Raw genomic sequence first — 9,169 nt, 5'->3', positions numbered from 1 at the left:
AGTGCTTCTGGGCAGCATCCCCCTGCGCTGGCACGGCAGCCTCCCAGCCACCCCCTCCCTGCTCCAGCTGCCTCCTGGCCACCCAAGCAAGCCCCGGAGAGACAGAGCTCTGCTCCCACGTCCCCACACTGGGCTGTCAGCAGGGGAGAAGCAGATGTGGCAGTCCCCTGTGGGGTCTGCGGGGAAGGAAGGGAGCTGCAGGCAGCGGCTGCAGATGGGGACCTGCGGATGTATGTCAGCGAGCAGAGCTCCTGCGCCAGGGAGCCCTTGCTGGAGGCTGTGTGGATTTTCAGTGCTCTGCCCTTCACCTCCCCGCACCGCCTGCCGCATTCAGGGCTTATGTAAGTGGCCCCCCCACCTCCCCCCCACCAGCACCGCTGCTCTTGGGGGACCTGGGCAAGGGGAGCCACGGAGGCTGCGCTCACCCGGTGCTTGCCCTCACCCCAGCTGGGCAAGAGCAGCATCAGCCGGAGGCTGGCTCCGCACCTCAGCAGGTGGCTTTGCAGCCCAGTCCCCACTGAAAGGCACTGCTTGGTGGCGAGTCAGAGGATGCTCGTCCTGCCTCAGCCACATGTCCTTACCCTGGGGGAGATGGCAGCAGTGGCGGGGCACCTCCATTTTGCCCCAGAGTATCCTTACATGGCCACCTGGTAAATCTCTCCCAGGCTCAGGGGAGAGTTGCCTTGGAATTATTGGAGCACAAAATAAGGGCTGTATGCAGATGGGAGGACATGGCTCTGGTGGAGGCTCAGCTGGGCAGGGACTCCACAAACGGAGAACACCTCGTTCAATGAGGAAAATCCGCAGGAAAAAAAAACAAAACAAAAAACCACTGAGGGTGTCTCAAATCTGCACTGCACATGTGCAGGCAACTCACTGCTGGTCATTAAGGAAATGGGCCCGTGCTGTGCCTGCTTTCCTGATATGCCCAGGGAACACTGCAGGCTCAGAAATCAGGGTATGACAGGCATAATAAGAAACACTCAGCCCAGAAAATCATGTTACTGCATCCAGCCCACCCGAGCAGCAAGGCCTCGCAGGGCTGGGCATGCAGGCAACCTTCCAGAGCTTGTGGAGGGACCAGAGGTAAAGCCAGACAGGGAGGGTGATACAAATGATGAGGAGAAGCAGTCGCACCTACTGCCCCATCCACAGCACAGCGACAATCTGAGGGCTGAGATATCATGACCGGGGCTGATCCTGCTCTACCCCTGACCCCCGTCACCCCTGTGCATCATTCCCCTCCATCTCCTCCTGCCCCACCAGGCAGTGACAGAAACACACCTGGCAGGAGCATGACCCTGCTGCATTATCCTCCAAACAGCTGCCAAAGCCTAAGAAACAAAAGGTGTACTGAGGGACAGAAATACAGCTGAGGCACCCAGAGACCCCAAGCTCTGCTCTGCCCCACCACCACTGGAGCTGCCTCTGCAGTGCAGTGCCTTGGCTGCCCCACTCTGCCCCCAGCTCCAGAAGAAAGCCATAATTCATCTAACATTCCTTGCAGCAATGCTCCTCCTTCAGCAGAGAACTGACGTTTGCCTAACAGCAACATCCCAGGGGTGCAATGATGGCCCAGAACCCCCCCAAAGCTGCATTCCCAAGTGGGATCTCAAAGGTGCTTCAGACCCACCGCTCTGCCTGACTTGCTGGAAGGCAAACTGCCCAGTGCAAATCTTCTGCTCAGGTTCCTTTGGGTACCACGTGTTAGGATAAAGCCAAATTATTAATGACTGTCATATCTAATTTGTATGACTGGAAGCTACAGGCAGCTTCCAGTCTTTATGCTAGTGCCCACAACTCCCTGCAGAGTCATTTCAACCTACTCGTCATCGTTCTCCCTCTGCAGGAACACCACAGCCCTGCCAGTGGTGGCTTACCAGCTGATTTCCTGACTTGAGAGCTTCCTCGGGGCTGCGGCCACATGCTGCTGTGGGCATTGCTGCTCCACCAACTCCTGTAGCCAACCGATTTCAGGGCACCAGACAGCAGCCACTCTGCAGCCCGCAGCTGCCCAGCTGGGCTGCACACACCAGTCACTGCAAAATTAGGGCTGAATTCACCACCCACTTTGCGTCCTTGGTGTGGCCGTGCACCCAGCATAACCAGTCTGTCCTGGCACAGTGAGGAATCTCTTCTTACAAAACACAGCCAAAAATCAGCTTCTTGCTACAGCTCTTCAGAATTACGTTATGATGATATTCCTTTGGGTTTTTGTTTAATCTCCATCCATGGTTCTTTCAATAGCTTTTAAAAACCATGGAAATTTGAAGACAAAAAACATAAGCTATCATAGAATTAAGTTCCATGTACACATCCTTAACTTAAATAAAATGATGCTACAGGACTTGCAACTGTCTCCAATCATGAGTTTTACGAAGCATCAGGCACAGAGGTGAGTTATGTTAGCGATAGCCAAATATGTCCAGATATGGAGATACACAGTTAAGACCCAGCAGCCCTAATGTTATCCTGGAGAGTCACGATGCCTTAACACTCAAATCCAGATCATGATATTTTAACATTTGTAATTCCACATTTGGTTCTATCATTTTTTAAAGACTTTTTCCCTCCATCTGCCCATGTCCCCGCAGCACAGAATAAAGGCACCCAAACAATCTCAGCAACACGCTCCTAAGCCTTTCTATGTTTGGATTGTTTTTCAATTACAAACCCCCCAAAATGATGCAAACCCTAAATCTGGAATTCCCTGGGTTTCAAAAGCCTCATTTGGGATGATTACAATACCCCTGTAACACATCTTATACCCTCCTATTGCCGCTCTGTGCTCTGTGCTTTCTGATGTAACTTCATGTTAACATAACATTTAGGATGGGAATTTAGCCTTAATTTAATATTGACAGACTGCCATGAAAACCCGAGCTCAGCCCCCTTCACCGGGGGCTGTTGCATGCGCCTTGCATTGCTGCCTGCTGCCTCAACAGCTCATAAGCTTCCCCTTGGTCTTTCAAAGCATGCAAAATAACCAGGAGATCCGAGAAAGGACATTCTGTTCAGGGAAATGATTCCCCTCACATCCCACAGGAGGTGGGAGCAAAACTTCCCCAGCTTTGCCACCTACAGCGCTCCCGTTCTTCCCTCCAGCAGTGAAGCCAAATGTGTCTCCCAGCGAAAATGGCTGCTGCCTCCCTGCAGCCCTGCGCCAGGAGGAGCCATGCCTGCCAACTGGAAGGGAAACTGGGCCGGGCTGGGCAGATACAGCCAAACTGGGGATGCTCAGGCAAGCGCGCAGTGAGGAGCTGGGAGGATAAAGACACCACAGGCATCCCAGGTCATTCTGCCAGACCACTGGTGGGGTTAGCGGAGGAAGTGAGGCTGCTAGCTGTTAGGAATGTTATTCATGTGCTTTGGAAAACAAACGCTCTATCGGTATTTCCACAGCCATACTGTCTGCCAGACAGCTCCCTCCTCAACATGGAGACGCTCTCCATGGAAACCTGGGCAGGCGGGATCCTCTGGAAGCCTCCCTCGCAGATGCACAGTCAGGCGTCTCAACACCAGCCAGACGAGCCGGATCCACACCTTTCCTGGCAGACGGCCGAGGAGATGCAAGCAGGCAGCCTGACCTCATATCGGACCCTTCATCGGGGTCCAGCCTCCTGCCTCTGAGCACCCAGGCTGACCCAACCCCAAGCTCATCACATTGATGCTGTGGCTCTATGTCCTGTGTGGTCCAGAGCCAGGACAGACTGGGACCTCAAACCGCCTGGCTGGCACGGATGGATGATTCCTCCCTACAGCAAGTGGACAGGAGGTCCCATTGCACCATCTGGCCACTCTCCCTTGTGCAGCTCTGCTCACCATCTGACCCCATTGTATCATGGTGAGAGGTGGCTGGGGGACAGCCCATGCATCCCAGCACAGACATGCACCCAGCAAACAGCATGAGAAACCACTGCCTCCTCTTCCCCAGGGCAAGCAGGCTCCAAACCTTTCCACCAGCCTGTGCTCCAGGACCTCAGGCTGATGCTCAGCTCTCAGGCAGCAGCACCTCCCAGCTGCCCTCCCTACCCTGCCAGCTGCTCTCCTCTGCCAGCAAGCGACCCTGGCTCTCATCAACCCCCCATCCCATACCACCTGGCCTGTGATGCTGCAGAAACCGCACAGGAAACCCTGGGGAGCACAGAAGCTGCAGAACAACTGGACTGACGTGCTTGTGTCCGTGTGTCCTGGCAGCTCCTGAAGAGCAGCCCCCTGCCAGTAGGTCTTGGCTTGCACCCTCTGATGCTTGTGGCCTGGGTCAATGCTTGAGGATACTACTACAGAACAAAGTTGGTGGTTACGTGCTATGGATTGTGCCCAGTGGGTTTTTCTGACCCACCCCAGGTTACACATCCATGCCACAGGCAGATGTTTCCTGGTCCCACAGCACTGTGGGAGCAATTCCCAAGACTTCAGCTCCATCACGGAGCTGGTGCACAGTAATAGATGGTTACCAGTGGCTCACAGTTACACTGAAAGGGAACAAGTAGGGTTTCAGAAAGGGCGGCCCTGCTGCTGCCACTGCTCTGCTTTTCCATGAATGACCTAAATGACAGAACAGACTATGTTTTAAAATCTGCACATGACACCCAGTGCTTTCGAGGCCAGGATGGGAATTTGACACACTCCAGACAGGCTGGGGAGAGGGCTGAGAGATGATGGGCAGAGCTGTAAGTCATTGGGAGGTAAAAATCTGCACAAACAGACCACGGAAGAAAAGACAGCAACGTTTCTGCCAGAAGGGTCACAAGGGCTACGGGGGAGTACAAACTGAACGTGAGCCAGCACGTCATTGCCACAAAAAAAAAGGCAAATACAGTAGGATGTGTGAAAGGCCAGCTTATACAGACACGTGAAGTAATTACTTTGCTCTCCTTTCTGCTCATAAAGGCACATCAAGTAATTACACTGTTCTCCTCCAGAGAACCAGTTCATTCCCGAAAAGATTTGGGCCAACTGAGAGGGGCCACAGGAGACCAGCAAGACCACCAAAAAGCCTTGGACAAAAGCCTGGAAGAGTGGGGCTAGTCTAGACAAGCCAGAGGATGCAGTTCTATAACATCTAAAGGCCACTGTAAAAAAGGTCGGAACAGTGTGACATTGAACTTCATGCTAGGTAGGAGACACATTCATATTAAGAAAGGAGAGTCAAGTGTACACCATGAAAAGTTGAAGTGCCCCATGCACATCTGCAAAGGGTGCTACATGGCAGATGGATGGACCAAGTGTCCCCTTGGCATCCCCTCTGGCCCCGTCTCCTACACTTCTCTTCAACCCTGGCTGGCAGTTCTGTCCCTGCCCTTATTTGTTCAGCATTTGTCACTACCTGGGCAAACTACAGCCACCTTGGCCACGAAGCCTTCAGCATTTAGGATGCTCTGACAGAGCAGAACACTTAGGAGGCTTCCCAGCACCGTGGAGCCCATCACATCTGTTCTCCACTCTGCAGAGGTCTCCCCCAGAGTCCAGTGTCCCCCATCTCACTCTCCTCCTAGAGGCACATCTGCAGCACCTCTGATATCTAGGCACCACAGTCACTCTGATGGGACAGAAGGAAAAACAGTCACAAACCTCACCCTTGTTTGCTTCAAGAAGTGCAAGATACATCCCTGTGACTTGCCTTTCCTAACTTCTACCCACAGCACCACCAATATTTAAAGCAAGCTGAACATCAGAAGCCTACGAGACACTCCACTGCACATCCTTTGCCCTGGGGAGAGGATGAGAGACCGCGTGAGAAGTGTCAGTTAAGTTCCTCAATGCTGCAAGAACATATGTGGGACAGAAGCTCTTTGACAACTCCCAGACACGTGCCAAGATCCTCGAGAGCTCCCATTCAGAACAGAATGTTACCCAAAATCCCTAGAAACAGACAGTTTCAAATGCCACTTCTGCTGTGGTGCCAATGGCCTCCTGCTGCAATATGGCCTGTCCCCATTTGCTCCATGGCCTTTAATTAGTCCTTCATGAAGGAGCCAAGCCTGCCTTCAGAAGGACACCAGGGGCAAAGCAGACCTTTTCCTTGCCCACACTTCAGCCTTTCCAGACATTTTTGGTATTGAATGCCAGCACACTGTTCGATGCCCAGCTCCAGAAGGCACACTACACAGCAGGTGAGATAGCCTGGCTCATTTCCAGCTCTTGTTTAGCATCAAAAGCTCCAAAAATGCAGGAGGTTTCTCAGGGTTACTGAGCCGAGACTGGCAATGCTGCTGAAGGACAGCCAGTGAACGCTGCAGCAGGGATGGTGTTGGGGTCAGCACCCAATACTGCTGATGCAAGCAGAGGGCAGCTTCTATAGAGGACCCAAGGACAACCATGCTTGAAAGCCTGGGCTCTTTTGGAGTGGGCTACATGCTCACCTTGAGCTGGTCTGGATTTTGACTGACCTTCCCACTCACTGCTTTCCAGGAGTCGGGTGGAAAGCTGAGGCAGGGCCACGTGGCACAGCCAGCAGCTGCTGTGTGAGCAAGAGGCTCTGCCTGGACAGATCCCTGGCAGTGAAAAGGAGAGCAGCAGCAGCTTCTTGGTGGGCTGCGGGGTTTCCATGTGGCTCAGGGATAGCTGGTGGAAGTAGGCCATTTAGTGCCATGTTCTGGATAGAAATAATCTGGATTATCTCATGTTACGGCTTCCCTGACCCCAGCATGAAGAAACGATGCAGCTTTTCTCTCCCTCACCTTGCTGCCTGCAGTTTCAATTTACAAATGCTTCCCTGCAGGGGCAGAGGTTAATGAGAACCACTGTCTAAACAGCAAACACTGTGCCCTAGCCTTGGCATGGATCTACGCACACTTGCTGCCCAGCCAGAACAACTGGCAGCAAAGGAAGAGAGCCTGACCCTGCCTGGAAGATCAAAGAGCCCCAGAGGAGACTCCAGAAGGCCTTGCAACGGTGTCGCCGCACACACTACAACTGGATGTGGCATCGCTTTATCCCAGCCTGAACGTGCCTGGTCCGGCCTGGCAGGACCGACCACCATGGGGCGGTGCTTTGTGCTGTTCCCTGAAGATCGTGTGAGGGGGTGCAGGCTGCTCAGTGCCCCCCAGCCCTGCCAGCACGTTGATCCCTGCCTGCTTCGACCCCAGGGCAGGGGAGGTGGGACCGGCGCGTCCCCCCCGCCCCCCCCGGGGCCGGGCGGGAGCTGTCCCTTCAGCACCGCGCCGCTCCCGCCGGCCCCTCCTGCGCCAGGAGAAGGAGTGGTGGTTCTTCTCCGAGCAGACCCACAGCCCAGCCCTGCAGCCCAGATCGTCTGAAAGGCACGGAGTACTTGCAGGAAAAGCGCTCGGTCTCTCTCGGGCTCCACTGGGCCGTTTGTCTGGCGGCTGGAGGAAAGGCGGGACATGCAAGGATAGCTGCCGAGCAAACTGCATCACCTGGACTCGATGAGGGGCGACCTCATTGCTCTCTACAGCTTCCTGAGGAGGGGAGGTGGAGAGGGAGGTGCTGATCTCTTCTTCCTGGGATCCAGTGATAGGATGTGTGGGAATGATTTGAAGCTGCGCCAGGGGAGGTTTAGACTGGACCTTAAGAAGCATTTCTTTACCAAGAGGGTGGTCAAACACTGGAACAGGCTTCCTAGAGAGGTGGTTGGTGCCCCATGGCTTTCAATGTTTAAGAGGGTTTTGGACAATGCCCATAATAAAATGCTTTAGCTTTTGGTCAGCCCTGAATTGGTCAGGCAGTTGGACTAAATGGTCATTGTAGGTCCCTTCCAACTTAAATATTCTATTCTAGAAGAAACAGCACTTCATAAATAAATGGCAGAATTACTCCAGCTCTTGCTTTGTGCAGGCAGGTGACTGACAATGCAAAAGTGCATCCACAGAACCCTGGAATTTCCAGACATCTATTCAGGAGCAAACTGACAGACAATCTGCTTTCAGCAAGCCCTTGGCACCAGCACAAAGTTCATACCAAGACAACTTGCTTTCTCTCCAACACATCACAAACAAGCACCAGACACCTACTTTAAGGCAATATAAGCTCACTCACAAATCAGAGATCAACACTCTGCAGCTAGCGACTGGAGTGCAAATCTCACCCAGCGAAGAGAGAGCTGTCTGCACAAGCAGCATTCCTCTCACTTCCTTCTCCAGCTTTGGCGAGCCACGCGTTGACATTATCCCAGCTGCTCATCACCATCCCCCTCACATCTGCCAGAGTAATGGCTCCTAAGTCGTCTCCCAAACAACCACTTTGGAAACTACCGTGGCTAGTAGGGGCCCCAGTTCTTAAGCTAACATGGATTATTATGACTGAACCACATTAGGAAGCAATTACACAAGAACAAGGCTCTTTTCAGAGCAACAAGCTTCTGAAACTCTAAGTCCAAACACGTTCACATTTTTTATGTTAGCAAAAGCAGGTTTGAAATTTAACAAAGAAAGGAGACTTCAGTGACCCAAAGAGGCTGGCTTGATGAAATGACACCCCCATTTCTGAAATGCCCCACACTAAGCAGCAAGTATGAAACCCCACTGCTGATGGAATGTCCTTCCCCAAAACTCTCTCACACCCCAGTTCAGCAAGCTCCTTTCTGGACACCCAGCCATGCAAAGGACATGGACCTCCTCCAACCAACTGGGCCATGGGCAATTTGCACAAAGCCCTGTCCTACCCGTACTACCACCTGTGCTAATAATGGGTCAAGGTGTCTCACACATGCTCCAAGGAAAGCTGAGAAAGCACTGGTGGCTGCACGCAGGCTGAGTGTGTGCACAGCCAATGCTTTCCATGGACTAGCATGGCCTGGAGGAGGCTCTATAAATGTAAGGAGGTGGGCTGGGCAGAGAGGAACCGACTGCAGCTTAAAATACAAAGACTTCCTGCAAATGTGACTAGAGAGGATGGGCAACAAACCCCAAGACTGCTTTGAAGGGGAACAGCTACACCAAAAATAAGTTGTCAGTGTTTCAATTTTACTGACTCAAAGCAGAGAGACAAACCCACTTAATCACAGGTTGTAATCCAGACCGTGGCTGTAAGAACCTCTAGTTTCAGTGGTAGAGCTGATTGTTTCCTTTATTGACACCTGCACCAACCATCTATTTCTGCCTGACATCACTGCCACTGCTCTTTGTCAGCTGAGCAAAGTTCTGTGGGGCAGAATTGTAAACCAGGTCATGGAGGTGATGCACGCTAAAGGTAATGAAACCCAGGGCAA

This window comes from Haliaeetus leucocephalus, unplaced genomic scaffold (genome assembly GCF_000737465.1).
Source record: "Haliaeetus leucocephalus isolate CR32 unplaced genomic scaffold, Haliaeetus_leucocephalus-4.0 Scaffold189, whole genome shotgun sequence".
Classification (NCBI taxonomy): domain Eukaryota; kingdom Metazoa; phylum Chordata; class Aves; order Accipitriformes; family Accipitridae; genus Haliaeetus; species Haliaeetus leucocephalus.
Note: the sequence above shows the minus strand (reverse complement) of the source record.